General features: G+C 39.1%; 1 protein-coding gene across 3 annotated transcripts in view; it reads right to left on the bottom strand.

Moving 5' to 3' along the window:
- Positions 1 to 24,515, bottom strand: part of LOC135463587 (transmembrane and coiled-coil domains protein 1-like) — an 83,085-nt gene that overhangs the window by 54,582 nt on the left and 3,988 nt on the right. For all 3 annotated transcript variants that reach the window (XM_064740903.1, XM_064740902.1, XM_064740901.1), the window contains exon 2: positions 15,306 to 15,395. The gene's annotated coding sequence lies outside the window, so the exon portion shown is untranslated. The remainder of the gene's footprint in view (positions 1 to 15,305; positions 15,396 to 24,515) is intronic.

Genomic DNA, 24,515 nt, shown 5'->3' on the forward strand with positions numbered 1-24,515 from the left:
TTAGGCACTACTATTGCTTTGAGCATACACTCCAGTCTTTATTAAAAAATTATATACAGAGAGCGAGCTATAAAATGCAAAACAAGCCAATATTGGCATTATTGTTCATACGTTTGTAAACATAACAGTGAGAATTATGGAAGGTGCATGCATTTGTTCATGTCGGTGCTACATTTATAAACAGACAACAATTGTCATCCTCAGTAAACCAGCCTGCGTCCCCCCTCCTTGAACCACAATGGACCAGTCTCCACACATGTAGCTGCATATTCAAGAATTGAGCGAAACAACAATGCTGTTATTATACATGTATCTAGTACCTGTAGATTTGTGATTATTCCATCCTATGAGATCATACAAAAGGCAAATAAAACTGATTAAGATAACACTGCCTTAAATCTGCAGACATGTATAACACAGACATACTGCAGTCATATCCTGCTGCCTCACCAGACAAAGTTAAGATCTTGGTTATCTCAATCTGGCATGTTTATAGTTTCGATCGTCACGACTTCGGCCAAAGTACTACGTGCAGGGCTCAAAATTAGCGGTGGTCCGAGGACAGTGGATTTTCTGTCGGGCCAGTTGAGTTTGCGAAGCACTGGTCCGACGGGCCAGTAGAAAATACAAACACTTTTAGTGATAAGTCTTTGTCTTATTTCGAAATCGGGACGTGAAGTTTGTTTTTTTCATACATTGGCAGCATAAAGCATCACTCCAGCATGGAGTGAGGCTTGCTTAAAACAACAGTCGCCCTTGTCAGACGATGGCGGGGTTCTGTTCCACACTGGTCACAGTTTGGTAGATGAAAACACCCGAGTGGTGTACGAAGAGCTCCTGTTGACAACTTTATGAAAAGGAAGTTTGAAGTGCAGAAACTCTCAAGCGATGTATCAGGCACGTCGGAAAGGTGATCTGACTGGGAGGCAAGTACAGTCGTTAAAAAAACAGCCTCTCTCATCGTAAGTATATTGTATCACGTACACAGGCCCAGTACAAATTATGGATTTATATCTCTCTAACCGCGGAAAGAAATCAACAACAACAAGGTCACAATGTGGCGATACTTGGACGGAGCTAAGCCTCCTGAAAAGAAAGCAAGATTACCTGACGATCAGTTAAGTAGACTAAAGTAGCACAAAAGTAGTAAAAGTCATGTGTTAGTACCAAAACTGTCACTTTAAGGTTTGTACATGTGCTGCAGCAAGTGGATTTTACATGCTGCCAAAGATGAAACTTAAGCTGAAATACAGTACTTACGAGCTCATGTAATTTGTAAATGCAAAATTAGGAATTGTTTTGTTTCAAGCAAGACTTACACTTGTAACACCCAATGATTCGTTTCCAAAGAAATGAGCCGTTTTATTAAAGTGCTTGTTATGGCGGTATGAGGCATGTACTTTTCATTTTGTCAGGACCAGTAAACCTATGGTCGGACCAGTAGAACTCTGAGAATACTGGTCTTGCTGGCCAGTTAGACTTTCTGCTTAAATTCTAGCCCTGTACATGACAATGAAACTACATGTATCATGGATTCTGGGGCCGATTCCACACAAGCTGTTTGTGAAAACTTAAAACCTCTTCACAAAGATTAGTTTTTGCTCCTGGAAATTAAAATTGGGCAGATAGCATTGATGAGGTGAACAAAATTTTAACATCTGAAGGTGAAAAATAGGCTTTAAACTCATAATTCAAATCTTTGACTCAAGTCAGAAATTACTTGTCCCCAGATTACTTTTCCAGAAAGAACTTCTAACCTAAGAGGTATATTTTCAATTTTGTATGCTAAAATTGTCTTCAATGCCTATCTCACCAGTGTTAAATTTGCTTTGTTTCATATCCAGTTCTTTAGTCACATGACCAAAGAGTGTGCTGATGATTGGCTCAGAGCACATATGGCTTTACTGCAAAGCTATGGATATCTTAAAAGACAAAAATTGAAGTTCAAAATTCATGAAAGAATTTGTTTACAATGACATTTTCTCTGCAAACAATTTTCAACGAAGGTACATGACTTAATGCACAAACAGCCACACAAGCAGTATCAACAGCTTTAACTGTCAGCAAGGCCCCTCAAAGTGTGAGAGTCATGGAAGCGAGAGAATCTACAAATTCCCTGCCAACTGCCGGGATTGAACTCGGATCTTGCCTTAATAATCTATAGACAAACCAGTACAGTAAAATAGCACCAGAAAGTGACAAATCATCAGGATATTAAGCATACAGCAGCTGTATCATGGTACAAGTACGTGTAGTAATAACCAAAAGGATTACAGCTTCGTGAGCAAATCTCCAATAATCGCTCCTGTAACAAGCGCGTTCAGTCCACAGCGAGCTGTGATAATCACATGCACCACTGAGCGGTTTATCACACTATATTAAACAATCCAGTCTTTTATACACAGATCAGTGAACCTTGGCCAGCAGACAAGCCAATATCTGTGTCAACAACACAATGCATGCACTGTTGATGTCAAAATGGCACTTCACCAAACCAGTCAATACAATTCACACAATACATGTATTTACAGGTATATTAAAGGATGCACAGGTATATTAAGGGTGCACAGGTAATTCCATACTTCTGCTCTTCCTCATCTTTCCTGTATTATCATTAATAATAGCAATAGCAATAACAATATCAGAATGGGTTATGTCTTAAATGACCAGGAGTCAGAAGGAATGTAACGCCATGCCAACAAGTTTTTCAATTATAAAACAGCAGTCAGTTTTTGGAGTGGAGGAAACCTAAGAGACCCCAGAGTAAACCAAATTACTGATGACATCATTATCAACTTTTTATCACTATAAATATAAGCAGTGAGTGCAGAAATGCACAAATTTACTGCCCGCTGCCAGATTTGACCCTGCATCTTGTGCGTCCTAACAACTGACATACATGTACAAGTGTCTTCACCCCTCGGCCACCACCTGATCCCCAAACAAATGTGTATGTATTTGGTCGCAATGGGCATCACCTTTCAGGTTCATTATAAAACTTTTGAAACAAACTGTTATACAGTCAAATAGTGAGGTAAAAAACCATAATAGGTTTACAGTGTATTATATTTACATGTATCGGCCACAAAAACCACTTTGAGCTGTATACTCAATCACAGGCCCTCATTAATCGAGGGTGAGTGGTCTTTTGTCAGAGCACAATGGATCACTGAGCCTGACATTAGGCCGTACCTGAATAATGTATGGGGCTGGGACACACCGCAAATAAATCTCTCACCAGCCTCACAATTCATATTGTATATATATAGTTAATTGTCAAAAGATTAATTGATTCCTAGGGTTTTGTTTGATGCCTATTTGTTTATTTATTTATTTGATTGGTGTTTTATGCTGCACTCAAGAATATTTCACTTATACCACGGCGGTCAGCATTATGGTGGGTGGAAACTGGGCAGAGCCCGGGGGAAACCCACAACCATCTGCAGGTTGCTGTCAGACCTCCCCACGCACGGCCGGAGAGGAAGCCAGCATGAGCTAGTCTTGAACTCACAGCGACCGCATTAGTGAGAGGCTCCTGGGTCATTACGCTGCGCTAGCGCGCTAACCAACTGAGCCACGGAGGCCCCCGTTTTGTTTGATACTATCATGACAATAGTAAATAGTGTATAGGTACATCAGTCGATATGGGTGTACGTGTACGTGTGGGTGTACGTGTGGGTGTAGGTGTGCACGTGGGTGTATCTGTGCATGTGGGTGTACATGTATATGTGGGTGTATGTGTACATGTGGGTGTAGGTGTACATGAATGAAATGTCACTGATAACCAAAATAACATCACAAAAAGTCCACCACCAGGTAACGTTGCAGCAGAACAAAATCTCTTGCGAAAAGACCATATTTCCATATTAAACCATATTATTAGACCATATTAAGGATGAAAAAGAACCTTTACAGATATGCCACTGTTACTGCAATTCTTCAAAATTTTCCCGTTTGCAAGGTGATTATTCAAGCATATTCTACAGGCATTACTCCGTGTTGACTGATAAAATTATACTTTTTGTGAAGCCCCGAAACTGGCCAATTTATGTAATTTTGTCTATAAAATCAAATTAAAAATTAGGGTATATATAACACAAGGTAGGTACATATAATTACATGTTAAGTAAGCTGATCATCTGAACATTTAGTTCGTCAACGGGCTAAGCTGATCAGATCATAAAATTAAAAACTTGACCTGACCAATCACTATTAAAAGTCTTTGTCTTACCGTGTGAATCCTTCCAAAGTTCTCAATTTTACTGCCTCCATATACATGTACATACATCAAACTCCTCACTAACTGCAATACACTGTAGTTCTAATGTTTAACTAAAATCTGTGCTTAATAATTCAAAAAACACAATGAAACAAATACCACAAAAATGCAACTTACCCAGAAATCACGATACATCGTTAAGTTACATGTACCACTCTCTCACTACACTTTGATTACTTTGAGCGAACAACATGCTAAAATAAATCAATGGCAACTGCCGCAGAATAACACAACATTGTATCGATTGTGTTTTCAATCACAAAGGATCAACCAGAACATGACAAGGCAGTGGTTCAATCCCAGCCCTAGACAAGGAATCCTCAAGACTTTCCCACTTCCATAATTGTTCTTGAGACCTTAACTGGTGACAATATTAATAAAGCAGTCAACAACTTTCATGTGTGGCCAAAGGGATTAACACGACTGAGCGCGGTGCAATGACCCAGGAGCCTCTAATCAATGCAGTCGCTATGAGTTCAAGTCCAGCTCAAGCTGGCTTCCTCTCCGACCATATGTTGGAAAGGTCTTCCACAACCTGCAGATGGCTGTGGGTTTCCCCTTGGGCTGTGTACGGTGTCCACCCACCATAATGCTCACCGCTGTCATATAAGTGAAATATTCTTGAGTACGGCGTAAAACACCAATCAAATAAATATGTAAATAACCTTCATATGTATAGCTGTTTAGGTAGTCTCAATCAAAGTCCAGTAGAGATCACTTGCCTTCCACCAATAAGATCGCTGACAAGTACTCTGAACCCACTGCATGTGGATGAAACTATACATGTGTGTGACACACATAAGAAAGCTTGTCAGTTACTTCCCAAAGGCTCGTAGTTTTAAACAATGTATAATAAATCACTAAGTTTTGTCCCAAAAGAAAACAAATTTTTAGAAGAAAATAAATGTCATAAAGTATCACTATTGATGCTCTATAAACTTACATTTTTCCAGTAGGATTTCATATTACTTTCCAAACCAACTTCAAAACTTCCATCTTCAGAACAGACTCAGGAAACATGAGCACCTTTGTTACGGACAAAATTTTAGTGAGTTTTCACCCACCTATAAAATTAAATGCTGGTTCATATTAAAGTGAGGAAGTCTTGAGTATGGGGTAAACCACAAAACAAATAACATAATTAGTGAACGAATGAATGAATCACCTTGTGTTCCATTCTTCAGTCTCATGGCCATGCTCTGTAGACCAATGCCATGCTGATCTCTGTAGAATTTACACAGGTACACACCTATAATCCTCGCTCTCCACACCCGATGCCGACAGAAACCTTACACGTTGCTGATATTACACCCAATGGGCCCACTGGTCAGCAGGGTCTGACACATCTCAGACAGCGGCTGTACTGGAGGAACGGACAAACGCAATATCCGCGCCACAGTGACCACACAGGGACCTATAAGCTACCAGCGGCGGTGAGCAATCACGACAAGTCCTGTTGGTTGAACGTGGAGAGGAGGGGGGCGATGAGGGGAAAAAATCAATGCCTCTCCAGCCCGCTCGTTCCCCCAAATGGTTTGTCTTTACTAACGGGTACATAAAACTGCCAGCAAAAGCCCTGGACTTTCCTGGAAAGCACACAGGTTTGGTCAAGTCCACGTACATCCAGCTGCCAACAAAAGCTGTGGCCTTAATGCGGCACGTACAGACTGCCGAAAAAAAGGGACCCAGTCAATTACCCAGGCTACTCTCCATTGAGCAGAAGCCATGAATGATCTAATAATGCCTCTGCCATGTGCTCCGTGCCTGTACCCTTTTGGGGTTTCAAAGCCTTTAAAGGCCTGCAGGGCTAGGTTAACAGTCTGACATGGCTCAGAGAGAAGTCTCTATCACAGAAACAGTATCAGTAGATTAACACGAGTGTATATGCTCCTGATATATGGCTTGATTTAATTACGGGGAACTCAGGGTAAAGAAAAAATGGCATTGACCTTTGTAAGCCATGTCATTCTTGGTAAAAACAGTAACACCACCAGAAATATTTGGAAGACAATTTTCTGCTAAGTCAGAAAATATTTGATTTGATTTGATTGGTGTTTTATGCGGTACTCAAGAATATTTCACTCATACGGCAGTGGCCAGCATTATGGTGGGAGGAAACCGGGCACAGCCTGGGGAAACCCACGACCATCCGCAGGTTGCTGATAGACCTTCCCACCACAAAATAATTGTGCACAAATCTACAACATGAACATGAAGAAATGCGAAATTATCCACTATCAGGTGCAGAGATTAGTTCAGTTATTTATAGAATGACATGCAAACTTGTCCATGTTTTTGTACCAATGTTATGTATATGTGAAGAGCCTGTGAGGAACTCTGCTGCCAGATCTGATGGTAAAGTTATGGCATTTTGACAACAACTGTAAAATTATTCACACTTACATGTACAAGTACACAACCCAAACAACTTACAGTTTTGTGTTTGCTGCCAAAATTACACCCCCACCCCATTGATAATAACCACATCTCTCAAAAAATTAACATTGATTGAATTTGTCTACAATTACTACAAGTAATATTGGTCTATATGATCAATATCAAACATCTGTAAGATACTGAGCAATGGCACATGTATCAACACAGAGTTACTGCCCCTGAAACACCTTGCCCAAGATCAACTTGCACAGGTGTTAAGTCTGATTGTCACATGTGCTCAATGTCGTAAACACTCTGCCTGTTACAACCTTGCAATCTTCAAGGAAGCAACAAGGAAGCCTTTACACACTGGATGACACTGGAAATTTTTTCTCAACAAAGCTTTTGACAGTTTTATTAATCCAGATGAATTATGTAGATGTTTTAGAGCCAATTATGAGTACAGTAATTCCACACTGTGTACACACATGTATGACTCATGTTTGCTGGATTCGTCACTCCAGCCGTTTGCACCTACCACAGCACATGAGCCAAACATGTAATTTACACCAGAGGACAGACATACATGTATCACATTCATGTGCTGTGGTCAAGTACTTAACCTTTTTTTGATCTAGCCTACAGCAACCACAACCACACATGGGTCAGGAAGTTTAAATCTGCAAATTATACACTCTCTTATTTTCTGTTTCAAGTAAGTTTCATGAATAGTGAAAGCAATATTTGGCACTGTTCACCAAGTCACCAAGTTTGCTATATTGTACATGTAACTACATGTATGGTGTCAATGAACTTAGACTTTTTTTAAAATCTAATCAACATCTCCAGCGGAGTGACCTTCTCTGGCCGATTTTGCAAAAGTAATGGCCTCCTTGCTGCAAACTGGCCCCTGATCAATGAGGCCCCTGATTAATGAGGTGCATGTAATACTGGTTCAACTCTGGCCATAAGACAGGAAGTTTGTGAAGTGCTTGACAAAGGGCCTGGGTTTACATATATGTACATACAAAACACTGTTTCCTCCACCCATTAGCATGACTGCGATCATATATTGCGCTGCCTCTTCCTCTTTGAATATGGATATGTATGTTTCAACAGGATGGAGCAGCTTTTGAGGTCGGTGAGCTGAAAGATTTACTCCCCTTTGATGAGGGCCAGTATACAGGCAAAACCATTTATTATTCAAAATGTATTTGTGCATACAATCTCCACGTATGTAACTATCCACCAAACATCTGACCACCTCACCTCAGCAACATATGTAATGTATTACAACATGTACATTTCTACACATGCATGTCAGGTAGATGATCAAAAGATTAGTCCTTAAGTACAACGTTAAACCCCAACCATTCATTCATTCTTTCATTTAAACGATTAGGGATGGGGTATGTATGACACAGCACTAAAATTCATGCTTGAGTTTTCCTGTGTCAATGATAACAACACAGGGTCACAGGTGTCTGTGGGACATCTACAGATAATCCTGCCCTCCATACACTGTCATGGTAAAAGTCCACCTTGTCCAGGTACCAGCCACATGTCATACTGTATATGTTGACATAGTATAAATGATGACAGCTGGAAACAAACTGGGCTGCAGAACAAATTTAAATGACCTTCAGTGTAACTGTACATGTGTATACATGTATGTCACATAAACATGACAACTCTGCAGGAATCCCTGAGTTCTTGGTTGTTCGCTTGAAGTGGACTGCCAGTATTAAGGCTGATCGAGCTAGCGGTTGTTACAGACATCCTGTAGATTCCTTGAAGTTAGTTTTGGTTGTATTTCAAATTTTCGCTTTGTGAAATCGGACCCAAGAGGTTACCAACATGTACATCTGACCAAATTACTTGTACACGTAGATATCAAATACAGATCCAGCTGACTCAGCAATTTTGTCAAGTACACTAAATGATCCCAAATTTCCCCCACAAAAGTACATTTTGAGAGGCAAGTATATACCATAAAATACCATTTTTGGATGCTAAAACACACATTTTCCCAGCAGGATATCAAAATACCTTTCTAATCAGACTTAAAGCAGTATTTCTAGAATCATTAGAATTCTCAGAATATGCTAAATTGTGCAAGTTCGTACTGGATGAAATTTTAGGTCATTTACGGTACATGGACTGGAAAGGTGCACTGGTTTACCACAAACTCTGTTCTGTTTCTTCCACCTATAACATGCATAAACATTATACTGACCTCTTGTAATCAGTCATACTGATCTCTTGTAATCAGTCATACTGACCTCTTGTAATCAGTCATATTGACCTCTTGTAATCAGTCATACTGATCTCTTGTAATCAGTTATACTGACCTCTTGTAATCAGTCTTATTGACCTCTTGTAATCAGTCACATTAACGTCTTGTAATCAGTCATATTGACCTCTTGTAATAAGTCACACTGTAATCAGTCACAATGAACTCATGTAATCAGTCATTAAACCTTTCATAATCAGTAACATTGACCTCTTGTAATCAGTCACATTGACCTCTTGTAATCAGTCATACTGACCTCTTGTTATAAGTCACATTAACGTCTTGTAATCAGTCATATTGACCTCTTGTAACCAGTCATATTGACCTCTTGTAATCAGTCATACTGACCTCTTGTAATCAGTTATATTGACCTCTTGTAATCAGTTATATTGACCTCTTGTAATCAGTCGCATTAACGTCTTGTAATCAGTCACATTAACGTCTTGTAATCAGTCATATTGACCTCTTGTAATAAGTCATACTGTAATCAGTCACATTGAACTCATGTAATCAGTCATTAAACCTTTCATAATCAGTCACATTGACCTCTTGTAATCAGTCACATTAACCTCAGTCATATTAAACTTTTCGTAATCAGTCATACTGACATCTTGTAATCTGTCATATTAAACCTTTTGTAATCAGTCACACTGACCCTGACATTAAATGCCATATGGGCCCTAATAATACATGTTCGGCATACTGGGTCAAGTGGTATTCCCCCAGGTTCTGCTCGGTTTCCTCCCGCCATAATGCTGTCCCCCGTCAAACAAGTGAAACATTCTTGAGTACAGCATAAAACTTCAATCAAATAAATAAATACCGCACTGCTGGACACAATAAGGATGCATATACATTGCAATCATCTAATCTTCTTTCAATGGCCTTTAGAAGTTGAGCTGGACAACAAAACAGATATATGGATAAACATATGGAATAAATAAAAGTTGTTATCCATACATTCGTTTATATTTGTTAATCATCTAATCTGCCCTCATGGCTCAATTTTCATGCTATATTCCATGGCTCAGATAAAACCACATCACATGGGTTGCGCAGGAAAATTGCTATCATTTGTACACATGAACATGGACCCTGTACTGACACGAGTTCTGTCATGTGTGTACCAGTGTGCATGTCATACCTACTTGTCAGAAGCACCAGTGTCAGAGGGTTCCTGCTGGTTAATAAGGTATACTTTTTTCACTTCCCAGAAATGATCATGGAACATCTGACACCTCACTCATCTCATTATGCTGGAAAAAAGGTTGTAAAAGGGCAATTTGTTCAAACCAGGAGAAAAATGGAGATCATTTTTAGGGCCAATTTTGCAGTCAGTCATGTCCATATGGGAAAGTTTGACATAGTGAATTTATGCCATGGGGAATGTGAGTAGGATTTGAGATAGAGTCAGGGGGATGCGGAGCAGGGGTACAGAGAGAGATGATACATCAACTACTTGTATGTTTACTTTTGTGTCATGATCCAAACTATGGGTCAGGAAAATCCAGTTGGGCAGAAGTATCCAGCTGTTGCCTGGCCATGATCTGCACAATGTCAACACACAGCTTTATACAGGCTTAACTGATGGACTTCATCCAAACCACACAAAAAAAGTTATCTCAGCCAACCATCAGCAAATTCAGTCATGTCTATTAAGAACAAGCCTCTGTGGCGGCCGGGTTGGCTGGATAAGCTGCTGGCTTCACTAATGGGGCCCAGTCATGGATTTATCAAAAAACAAATAAAGTTGATAAAAGGGTTGTGTTGGGAGTGAGTCAACAGTGTTGTGTTAGTAAATGATCATTATTCAAGTGGACAGTACACACTGACTGAGGTGGATGGATGACACAACTCGCTGGCAGTGGATTTCGAGGCATTGTATCACAGTACCACACTTTGGCACTAAGCGTGCTGATGACACACATCTGGTATCAAGTTCAAATACTTTACACACTTAAATCCTTGCAATCAAACAAAGTGAAACATGTACCGGGCAAATATCATCAAAATCTTCTGCTGTCACTGTTCGTCATAATCGCAGATCTGGGCTTCGGCTAAAAGTGTTTCAGTGCCATTTTCTTTCTTCCATACACAAAAATCCTGATGTTCAAGGTGTTCCAATAAAGTTTTAATATGCAGCTGGCTGAGTGATACTTTCTGTCTTTGCATTTCAATGCCTCTTATCACTAGGCCAGCAAAGGGTTACCAGGAATCAACAACATTCAAAACATTGGTAACTGCAGTTCACTTCTCAATGTGATGTTTTACAGGAAAAAAAAATAGTAAGATATATCATAATTATTGATCTGGCATAAAATGACAAAAACATGCCCAAAAAGGCTAAGGAAGATACATGGCACAGCCATAACCTAATTATACTCAGTCACTGCTGAACTTTTCTCACCACAGAGATACTGCAGAAACCAGTCCACACACTGATGTGCAGCAGCTTCCTGATCGTGCAGCACTGCGTATTAGTGAGATATACAATATACTCAATGGTTGCATGGTACAGTTCCGATATGGACTTCGGGGAACTCAAAAATAAAAAGCTTCTTGCACACAGGAGCACTACAGTAACATCCCTAACAGGTGAAGTGCACCAACCTAAAAGTGCACGCATGCTGAATTACATGCTTCCATTCTCTATGCAGAACAAATAGGAGAGACTGAGAGAGAAAACAAAAAAGCCAGAGAGTTATGTCAGCTATTCATGAGGCAGGTGAATGAACTCTAGTCATTACCAGGCCTGTTTGTAAGAGAAGCTACTTATTCTTGTGTAACAGATAGCATGTGTGTGCTTACACAAACAGGCTCTGCACAGGCAAGCAGCCTATTATGTTGAGTGGGAGAGTGTAGGCGGTATTGGGGTGTGAGTGGTCATTGTCGCCTTACTTTAGGCGACCCAGCTCTTTATAAAAGCATATAGTATATCATCATGTGTCCTTATAATTAATATAAATTAAATGGGTTTCAGCTGGGTCTTTGGGAAAAGGAAAATATTTGTTTACTGCATTTCGCCTGACGTTTTTCAAGTGACATTTTGCTTGATTTTGATTTATCCATCCACCTTACAGGACTGCATGTGAAGATTTTGATTTATTCATCCAATCTATAGGGCCACCTGTGAAGATTTTCATTTATTCATCCACCTTATAGGACCACCTGTGAAGATTTTCATTTATTCATCCACCTTATAGGGCCACATGTGAAGATTTTGATTTATTCATCCACCTTATAGGGCCACATGTGAAGATTTTGAATTATTCATCTACCTTATAGGACCACATGTGAAGATTTTGATTTATTCATCCACCCTATAGGGCCACATGTGAAGATTTTGATTTATTCATCCACCTTATAGGGCCACATGTGAAGATTTTGATTTATTCATCCACCTTATAGGACCACATGTGAAGATTTTGATTTATTCATCCACCTTATAGGACCACATGTGAAGATTTTGATTTATTCATCCACCCTATAGGGCCACCTGTGAAGATTTTGATTTATTCATCCACCCTATAGGGCCACATGTGAAGACTAATTTATTCATCAACCTTATATGACCACATGTGAAGAGAGTCATTTATTCATCTACCTTATAGGGCCACATGTGAAGATTCTGATTTATTCATCCACCTTACAGGACCACATGTGAAGATTAATTAATTTCTAATCATAAAACTAGTGTTGGCATCAAATATATCTTTTGAAGACTTTTGTATGCTTCTAAATGTGCATTTTTACCTACAAAACTTTAGGTGAAATACATTACTTTATTAATGTTGACAGGACAATGTGTTGACAGTACGATGTCAAACCTGTTGTATGCGGCCAGTGAAGGGACACATAAAAAGTGGCTGCATATGACAGTTGGTCACATAAGACAGGTTGTGAAGACCATGCCAAATCACAACTGAATTAAGTTTCAGGATAGGTACACATGTAGGCCCCTAGGCCTACATAATAATCTTATACATAATTGTTACAGCACTATTCTGTTCTGCTACATAAATTTCATAGAAATATAACTACTGTAGTAAAATAATAACTCAATAATTTCAAGTTTTGTGGGGTAGACCTATGGACTTCACGCATTTAACAGGCCATGACAAAAAAGAGTTTCAGGTGAGGGCATGCATGACAGGAGAACTTTCTTCCCATCATTATGAAGCCCTAGAAAGCCATGTACTAGTTTGGCCTACGTAGGTGTAGATGACTATTCTAACAAAGTTTTGGACTGTAAATGGCAGACTGCTGAGATGTTCACTCATATTTGCCATTACCGGTGAAACAACAACAACAACATGTACGAGTGAAGGAAGATCAGTTTCTTCATGTGTCCGGTACAGGCAATATTTTAGTCAAGCAAAATGAAAACACAACACCATCTGCCTGCAAAGATAATGGCCGAGCAAGCCAGATAATTTCTCAAAGAAACCATTCATGGGAGGAACCACAGGAGGTCAGATTATCTCTGATTATATCGGAGTATGCCCGCTGTTTATGGCATTCATAGTGGGGACCTCAGCACGGAGCTAAACCACTGCCACAAGGCAGGGGTGTCCGGACAATAACCAGCTAGGCCTGATTAAAGAACAATAGAGTTCACTGCTACTGACCAATAAATTGTTCGGTCGTGGCAGAGAGTGGCCGCATACGGCAGATGGACGCTGATTACAGGTGGCCATAGGTACAGGTTTGACTGTTTTTAATTACATTGAATTATGACAGCAGACAGGTACACCGCAACGGCATATCAATGCAGGAAACTGAAGTGGGTTCTTCATCCCTTTTCACACAACCTTTACTTGCAGGAAAAATCAGGTTACGTCAAAGTGTACTAAGTCTACAGATACTTTAAACTTCGAGGGTATTTGCACCCTAGATGTTATCCACTAGAAAAGCAAATGGTCATTTCTGTCTAGGCTACAGGTATACAGAGTCAAGTGTACATGTAAATTTACTCTATGGCTTGGAGTTTGGGTATTCACGCTAATACTCACAAAAGAGCCAGTGTTATGCATGTAAATGAGCTGAAATAAACGTGCACATCTACATGTACATTTAAAATACATGCAAAGTACATGTACACGTGCATGCAAATGTACCCAACATTCTGTGCAATTTATTCACATTTCTAATTTAATTTTGGGAACAAAACTACACTGGTTGAACTGGCCAATTTCACGCCTTCACAAAAAGTATAATTTTATCAGTCAACGCAGAAAGATGCCTTCAAATCATGCTTGAATAAACACCCTGCAAACATGCAAAAAGTTTGAAGAACTACAGTGCTCTGAATTTTACTGTTTTACTCATGAATACATGGACTTGTATAATATTTGGTCTTTCTACATGTATACAGATATGGGCATGGATGCTTCTGTCTAAAGACTGCTAGAAAAATACCTCAGATATATACATCCCATGAACATCATCACAACCCATATACATGTACACTTTTGATATCAGCCTTATACATGTTACCATAAGAAATTTATAAGTACATCTTGACATCAGCTTACACATTTGGAAATGTACATTTAAATCATCATGAGCATTTTACATCACGATCCAGCTCCCATCAGCATACTAGTACATATACAGCGTAGTTTGACATCACATCACAGTATCATCACATTTTAGTTTCAAATAAGCACACATTGACACCATGTCACTGAATTCTGACATCACCATGTCCTATTTAGCTCAAAAGATCTTGACATTAGCTTAGTGACATCATAGCATTTTGCCATAATGTCACAACATTCTGAGACCACTTCATCACATTTTGTCATTTCATCACATTTTGAAACCCTGTCATCACATTTTGCCATTATGTAATCACATCTGAAAATGTCACAGCCTTCTGAGATCACATCATCACATTTTGACACAGCAACATCCCGTAAACCATAATACATACTACTTTATTATAAACACAAACTTTACCCAAAATGACAATCATAAATGTTGCCCTCAAGTAGTCAAGCTTCCTGACATGTACAGACATTTATCCTTCATCAGACAAAATATTCAGGTTTTCACTGGACAGCAACAGTCACGTAAGCAACATGTATATACCTGTATCTTGCAGCTGATATCATATGTGATAATTACATGTAGGTTATCTTCATTTGTTGGGCTGTGAAAACAGTGACAACACTGAAGCGATTCACCTGTACAGCAACGTGCCCTAAATTAATGAGTCTTTTGCAAGATTAATTCGTTACATGTACATGGTAACCCAGTGACAGGGCATGGAAAATATATGGTGTTGGCAACACCCATATTGGGGGAGGCCTCAGCCGGCCAAGTAATAATTGTATGAGTAGAGCGTAGACTTACCATCATGGTCAAGTGATAACTCTAATCCTGAGGCTGTAGGGAGCGTGTTGATCGTCACATGGACAGCAAAATCAGCTGGTCACCAGGGCACTGAAACAAGCAGATGGTAAAATATTTAATAACGTTATTATTAACAAAAAAAAAAACAAAACAAAAAAAAAAAAAACAAATAGTTTTTACTTTTCAGCTTGATATGATAAACATAGCATTTTGAGCAAAATTTTCAATCATTTATCGTAGCTACAGTCAATGTACTTAAGGAATAATAAGCAGAAATGTGCCATTTGGCAGACGCTAGATGTGAACCTCCATCTCACTCATGACTGAGGGTTGTTACCAATACTCCAGTGGTCTGAACCTCCATCTCACTCATGACTGAGGGTTATTACCAATACTCCAGTGGTCTGAACCTCCATCTCACTCATGACTGAGGGTTATTACCAATACTCCAGTGGTCTGAACCTCCATCTCACTCATGACTGAGGGTTATTACCAATACTCCAGTGGTCTGAACCTCCATCTCACTCATGACTGAGGGTTATTACCAATACTCCAGTGGTCTAAACCTCCATCTCACTCATGACTGAGGGTTATTACCAATACTCCAGTGGTCTGAACCTCCATCTCACTCATGACTGAGGGTTATTACCAATACTCCAGTGGTCTAAACCTCCATCTCACTCATGACTGAGGGTTATTACCAATACTCCAGTGGTCTGAACCTCCATCTCACTCATGACTGAGGGTTATTACCAATACTCTGACTGAGGGTTATTACCAATACTCCAGTGGTCTGAACCTCCATCTCACTCATGACTGAGGGTTATTAACAATACTCCAGTGGTTTGAACCTCCATCTCACTCATGACTGAGGGTTATTACCAATACTCCAGTGGTCTAAACCTCCATCTCACTCATGACTGAGGGTTATTTACAATACTCCAGTGGTTTGAACCTCCATCTCACTCATGACTGAGGGTTATTACCAATACTCCAGTGGTTTGTGTCATATAAACACATTCCACAGAGACCCGTAGATGACGCCATACTACAGTAACCGAATGTCTACAACTGATAATTCCCCCTCCCTTTACACAGGTACTCTACTGATTTGCATTCGTATCATTTCACTTGGGATTCCCATGTAATATACCTGTATGTAATACATCTCAGACTTCAAAATGAAATTTCTCAGCCATGTTTCCTCCCATCTTAATGCTGGTCGAAGTTGCATACATGTAAATGAAATATTCTTCAGTACGGTCATCGGTGTAAAACACCAATCAAGCAAGTAAATCGAACGGACATCAAACCTGCTGATTTTTTGCAGTAAGGTCATGTAGAACGAATGAATGAATGTTTGGGGTTTAACGGCATACTTAACAATTTTGACAACGAGGAGTCATTAGGTGTGTGTAAATATACAATGTCCTCTTGTTGGAGGGCAAGTCTATGACATCAAAATGCTATCACGATATCATGACACCATACACCCCGCCTAGTCACATTATACTGACACTTATCCTTGCTCTAACCTCTCAGTGCTAACCATCAATCGAGGCAGAAACAAGTTCCATTTTTACAGACTATGGTATGACCCGACCCGGGTTTGATCCCAGGTCTCCCGACTTTGAGGCAGACACTCTAACCATTAGGCCACCGAAGGGGTTGATGGACACGTAGATTCTCCTGTATGTATATGTACATATGAATGTACTATATAAATGATGTATACGCACTTTAAGGAGCAAGTCCAGGCACTATAGCTGTTGCTCAATCAATGTAAACAATGTGAAATCATGCGCTTTATACCTCTAATCAAACTAAAATCAACATAAATTTTACTCTCAATCCGCTGTCAATCACAACTGCTGGTCATTAACACTGCTGTACAAGGTCGGCACATGTAACTCCACAGGTTGACTCACGGGATATCGTGGATGTACAATTTGAGTTTATGTAAAATTTTGAATATTTCTTTCTTAAATAATACCAAATAAGAAATATATTATTCAGTTAATGGGTCTAATAGAAGCCCAGCCAGACGACTTTTATGAGCCCCTGAAAACTAAATACAGATTTTGTGTTTGTAATTTTAATGGTGAGAACCTTTCATGCCTACTTACACTTATAGGTACATGTATGCTATTGTAATTCTTCAACCTTTTCATATCTTTGCAAGGCGTTTATTAAAGCACATTACGAAGGCATTTTTCTGTGTTGACTGATAAAATCATATGTTTTGTCAAGCCCTGAAGCTGGCCAATCTCAACAATTTAGTTGTGTTTCCAAAATCAAAATTATAAATATACATAAACTGCTCTCAAAGTTGATCTTTCACATGCGAAAAGGCTGAGGAACTAGGGTACTTAAGGACTTGAAACTTGAGAACATTTTGTCATTTTGAAAATAATTTTTTTTGGCTTCAAGGGAAATTGTTTGGATTCTGGATGTTTCGGTTTTATACAATAATCATAACGAGAACTAAAAGTGCTGGATTCTTTCTTACATTCCAGTCAGAAGTAAAGCCCTGGACCCAGTTGTTCAAATCTGCTTTAAGATTTTATACCAGACTTAACTTCAAGCCAAGTCTTCCACTTTGTACTTATCCCAAAAATAATGGCGTAACAGTATCTTAAATACGAACTAAATCTGCTGTATTTATACACCGATTTTGAACAAATGAACTGGCTCCTAAATTTGTCTATTATCCTATACTTAAAATATGACTTAACAACAGTATTAGCTAATACACTTTCGAAAAACTGGGCCCAGGACTTTGTTGCCTGTCACAGGTCCTTGTACATGTACATGTAACTGTAGTTTAGGAAACTTTATACAGGTACAAGTAGTTTCGGCTTTCAATTGTAACTATTTCAGGAACAATGAAGTAGTTGAAGTAGCTGTTATAGTAAGACTGTTCCTTCTCTATTAACATCATAATAAATAGTGCCTCTTGTCAGGCCTTATCAGCTGTTATCAGCTACCCAGCACAGCTGACAGGGGACCATATAGGCTAGGCCACAACTTAACACACACACTTTAACATATAAATGGTATTCAACCCACAAAACACAGAGCAGACTGAGAAGAGCCCTCACTGTCTCATTTGGATCAAACACTGTTCTACCCGCACCCAATATCAGTCCCCTAAGCTGACTCAGGGCTTTCATTACCAGTGTATTTTTGGAGTTCAGGGCCCAATGACCTGCAAGAAGAGTAGTCAGATAACTGACAGAAGAAGAAACCAAGTGAAGTGGGATTTTTTCTTTAAAGCTGGTGGCAGTCTGCTCAACTTTTGACAGAAGTAGTAAGAGATGGTACATAGCTGGTAGCTGACTTCTATTAAAAATCACATGATGACCCATGAGGTTTCAAGTTCAAATCCAGTTACTGAAGATTTGGCTATAGCTTCAAGTCGGACACCTGGTGAATGGTGACAGTTATTGCTACTCATAACGAAAAATTCTTGAGTAAAACAACAAAACCCAACGAAACACCCTGCCCATGTCAGTAAATCAATAATCTAACACAGGCCAAGGGTTGCCGTCTTGCTAAATAATGGCCGTTTCCATTCATGACCGCCCCAAATACCTGTATATATGTATGCAAGTTTAAACACTTCAATTTAATACACATGTATCAACAGTGCACCAAGTCGCTATAACAAACGCTGCGGTTTCATTATTTTAATGCAGAAAACTGAACATTATCAATGTCACAATGACAATTTTTTCTACTTTTGAGCTTTTTAACCAAGAAAAAGAACTTGACACATCTAACTACATGCAGACAAGTTTTGACTGCACAATTTGACCGGCCTTCACATGTAAATTCTGTCGCCAAATTTGGAAACCCAGTATGTGCAGCGATTCCACTTGTACTTTATGAACGGAATTGGTCACACACCAATATTTGAACTGTAAACTTCTACATGTAGAAGCTTAACCTACACGTAGACTTAGTAACATAACCAGTGCCAAGTCCTTAAGTCTGACAGCGTGTTAACGCTCTTATTTAACGCCAATGGAGCAACTAATGAGATTAAAACCTAAAAGTGAGAACATAATACAGTCGACTTTGATGAGCTACTGTGTAGTCAGGCGAGCCTGAACCTGACGGCTGTGTTTGAACGCCTGCAAAAATAAAAAAAAAATGCTGAAAAGTCCTAATGACTGAATGTATATGTATTTAGTTAACTCTATTTGCATGTACCCTGAATACTTAAACAGGCACAGTGCATGTTTTGCACACTGGAGTTATGTCATCTGATCTGAACTCTGTAGCTGTTGATTATGCACTCGTACCTGAACAATACATTTAAATCTTCAAAATCTTATGAGTTATGATATCAAATTTCACCTTTAAGTTACCCTAAATGACCTACAATTTTGCCCACAACAGTGCATTTTAGAGGCAAATAAATGTCACAAAATATTATACTCGGTGCTGAAACTTATAATATTCCAGCTGAATATCATTCCATGTTTGAAGAAGACCTCTGAACACCTTTCTAAAAATCAACATGACTCTCAGAATCAGGATCAATGAGCAAGCTGTCATGGACGATATTTATGGTCATTTAGGATACTTATACTAAAAATGCTTGTCCAATTTGCTGAGAACTTAAAGTAGATCACAAGTGGCTATTAAAGCATAAAATAGTTTCAAGTAAAATCTTACCATGGCATGGCTGCAAAATTGACGAAGAGACATTTTTAAGCCATAATCATTCATTCAATGATAACGTAATTTTATTGACTTCAAACATGCAACGATTTTCAGCTGGAAAAGTGACGTCAGAGTAGAGACAGAAAGCCATTACAGTAACAATTGTTACAATGTATCATCGTGGACGTTGAATTCTCTTCAAACTGTACATTTCCATGTGGCACTAACTTAACATTCTAATGAGAGAAAATTTGTCCACCTACATGTAAAGATAAGATTTCTATCCAGCACCAATCAATTTGTAAGGTCATAACATGCAGGTTTCAAGATACAACGTCCCGACAAGAGAGTGACGTCCCTTTGTGACGTGACGGGATGCTGCTCCTTCACAGCTTTGGCAAGGCCAATCTGCCAGTTTTAACTGAAACGTACATGTAAGGAGGTATACAGAATATAGAAAACTAACTGACAAGGATTAGATTAATCTTCTGAACTACATTCCTGGGTGAATTTCGTTACCCAATGATGCTCTGCCAGTACAAGAAAAACAATGTTAAAAGATAGGCAAGTAGCCCTACTGTACCATGTAGCTGTGACATCACTTTGCACTGATTTATTTGATTGCTACACTGTAATCAAGAATATATCACTTATATGATGGCAACCAGCATTATGGTGGGAAGAAACCGAGGAGAGCCCAGGGGAAGCTCACAACCAGGTTGTGGAGAGGAAGCCAGCATGAGCTGGACTTGAACTCAAAGTGACCGCATCAGTGGGAGGCCCCTGAGTCATTGCACAACGCTGGCGTGGTAACCACCTCTGCCACGGAGACCACCACTTTGCACTGGGATGTGAATCACGTCATTCTGTTGTTGTAATGACATAACTTGGAAAAAAAGTGTTTTGCTTCTGTGCCTACAGTACATGCACGAAATGCACAATACAACAGAGAGTGCAGCACATGGCATGTTTTATCCCCATGTGACAATGCATCCGAGTACCCATACTGTATTTCTCCACTGCTAATACATTACATCAATGCTCAACGGAACTAGATGTAATTTACCCTGAAAACTACCAGGGGTCATTATCATGTGTTGTAACATGAACTGCGTATGTGTGAATAAGTATATGTGTAACTGAGAACAATTACAGGTACATGAGTGTCAATGTTAGCATTCTGGTCGCACCGAGCTAATTGCCAGTATGAGGTCAGAGAAATATTCAGCCTTTCAATTTAACACAGGTTATCTAAAATGTACACAAATATAAATTCACATAAAATTAATCTAAGTACTGAAAATGACCTTTTTAGAATTTCTGACCTAACTTCATGATTTGAGCACTTTCGGCCTTATAGCATGTATGTTCGCAGTTGGGCACCAATTTTTTTATGCATGCAGGTACAACAAAATTACCTGTGTTTTAAACACTGTGCATGGTCAACCTAAAGTTTGGAGTTTAAGGAACGGCTTAAGTTTATGTAACTGTGACATTTTCTCAGTCCACAAGTTAAAGGGTTTGACAATTTAAAAACCTGATAGCAAGCATGTATGAAGAGTCTGTCAATGTAAACGAGAGAGGGTTTAAGTGTTGGACAGGATGGAAGAGTGGAGAAGCTATCTGTTTTGTTCTTTGTGAGGTGGGGACGGTGGGGTAAATGGGGGACATTCCTGTCCCAGCTAATGTCAAGGGTAATGAAGCCCACAGAGGTGTAGCCCTGTACAGCCATACACAAAGGGTTTGCGTGTTATGCCGTAAAAAAAAAAAAGTTTATTTGTGCATTTGCCTGCAGGTGTTTGCAATCTTCCAAAGCCATATGTCATTTTCACTGCACACTTACATGTGTGACATTGACAATCCTGTTATAAACATACTAATCACGTTATTAATGGGAAAACCATGTACATCCTCCATGTACATGTATCCTAAGCTCTGTTTCCATTTACCAGATTTTCATTGTATCAATATTTCAACATTAATTATTAGATTTATTTATTTGATTGGTGTTTTCGCTGTACTCAAGAATATTTCACTTATACGATGGTGGTCAGCATTATGGCGGGAGGAAACCGGGCAGAGCCCGGGGGAAACCCACCACCATCCGCAGGTTTCTGGAAGACCTTCCCACGTTTAATTATTATAGCGCAATTTTCAAAAGTGCATGAATCCAATGAGTCTAACATGTTATGAAGTGTATACTATTTTACACAAAACTCTTCTGGAACATACCTCTACACACACATTCAATTACAGGCTTCTGCATACCCCAAACAAATTTTTTTTTTATTTTATTTTATTTTGTATTTGTGTTTTAAGTCATACTCACCATTTTAGTCATATGACAGCACCCAGCATTAAGGCTGGAGGAAAACGAGCAGAACAGAGAAATGCCCAGACACATGCAAAGACAGCCCCCACACCCACTGAATAGTCAATACTTGATTTTACTCGTCCTATACAAATCTGACATTTGCTAGAAAAAGTCAGAGCTTTATACTGCCGATAAGTTTGCGAAGAAGATCTTGTACTAGGAATGTCTCATGATTCTGGCTAAAAATCATGATATCATACCATCAGGTACACAGTGTGAAGTGTTCCATTATACATGTACCTAACAAGTACACATGTACTGTACAGTCTGCTGTTCAAGGCAACACTGTGATCCTCATAACTGCACTAAAAGTTCTTCCTTCAGATACCAGAGTGTTAATGAATTTGGGTACTTATGTCCCTGTGAATTAGAACATCACCCTCCTGTGTTACAAGCCCCATGATCTGGCTCAATAACATCAGGCTACACTGTTGGGGTAAAAACCAGGTTAGAATGGGATCAGCCCTCCCAAAAAAAATCAATCAGGGAGAAATATGTGCCTGATATGGCAACACAACAGATTTCCCCATGTATAAATGCCAACATGGCTGATAATGTCGGAACAGGCATACCGTACAACAGATACTAGAGAAAGTACAGTCAAGCGTTGGTTTTAATCATCAACATTTGATTATAAAATATTTCGGCCATGTTTGTACAGAAACAGAAGCAAAACATTGTTCGAATTCTACCAGAATGTGTTTCAGTCTCAGTATAAAATTAGATTATTGTTTGTTCTACATCTTACTGCACATATTGATTACATGGGGCTATGTCATGTATCTCTGTCAGCACATGTGCGCTGATATTGCACATTATTGATCAAATGCCACAATCACTCATAATTAGCCAATCAGAAATAGGTTTTTACTCTAGTACTGCTGTAACATTTTTGAGCATCACAATGCTGAGTGTTCCGAAAGGAATTCAAGAGCACATAGAAATGAAGGAGGCTATCCACTAATACTCATGTACATTTGGGTTTTCTGCTTTAGACAGCCACATGCCACTACACTAATTCTTCAACATTTTCGCATATGAAAGCGCAATTTAGGTACATTTTTAATTTGATTTTGGAGACAGAATTAAGTTGGCTGGGTTGGCCAATTTCAGGGCTTCACAAAAAGAGGAACATGCTTGAATAAACACATTGCAAACATGTGAAAAGGCTGAAGAATTACAGTAGTTTATTGTACATCCTGATGATGTTAAACTCATATTAGCATCCAGTCATTTCCTTTTGTGCTCCATCTCAAATTAAAAACTCTTAGCTGGATCAGCAAAATCTAAGTACGGGATACAAATGTCAAATTTACATGTACATGTGCTTGATTTGGGTTTCAGTTAATGCTGTACCAAAAAATTTTTGCCATTTGGAAAATGTCAGACTGGAAGGTCATGTCAAAGACAACAAGATGACATTGCCACCCACTTACAGAACGTCAAAGACAACAAGATGACACTCCCACCCACTTACAGAACATCAAAGACAACAAGATGACACTCCCACCCACTTACAGAACATCAAAGACAACAAGATGACAGTCCCACCCACTTACAGAACAATGAGCAGTACTTCACAAACATGACAGACATTGGAAAGAAGAGAGGTCACATCATAATTTTCTGATTTTAACAATTAAATTGAGAAAATATTTCCTACAACACGTTTTATTTTGAAAAACTAGAGCCCAAGAGCTGTAAAATGAGTCCATTGCTTTTCTTCCATTTTTATTTTTCTTATAACTAATGACCAACTGTCTTCTAGTACAATTCACTGGTCTTCTCCACCCGCAAAGGGCCTGTCAGTTATTCCCTCTGTAATGGAGGATCTGGCCCCACCTCATTATGACATGACTTTAAAGAGAATGGATTGCACCAGAACGTCATATTATGATATACTGCGAGACTGTAGACATTTTCAGGAAATTGTTTTGGCCACTTAAGCCGTTATCATTTCTATTTGTTCGTTAGTGTGAGTGTGAAAATCTTCATTATTTGCATCACTGCTGTATACGGCAACAGATCAAGGTAACATATCATCATACATGCTTTGGTCCTTAAGTTATATAGCTGTATCTCAAAATATATGTAAGTACAAATATGGCAAGGACACATAAAATACATGTACCATCTGTCAACCTTTTTTTCAATCTTTTCAGGAT

The sequence above is a fragment of the Liolophura sinensis genome, chromosome 3 (genome assembly GCF_032854445.1).
Source record: "Liolophura sinensis isolate JHLJ2023 chromosome 3, CUHK_Ljap_v2, whole genome shotgun sequence".
NCBI lineage: Eukaryota > Metazoa > Mollusca > Polyplacophora > Chitonida > Chitonidae > Liolophura > Liolophura sinensis.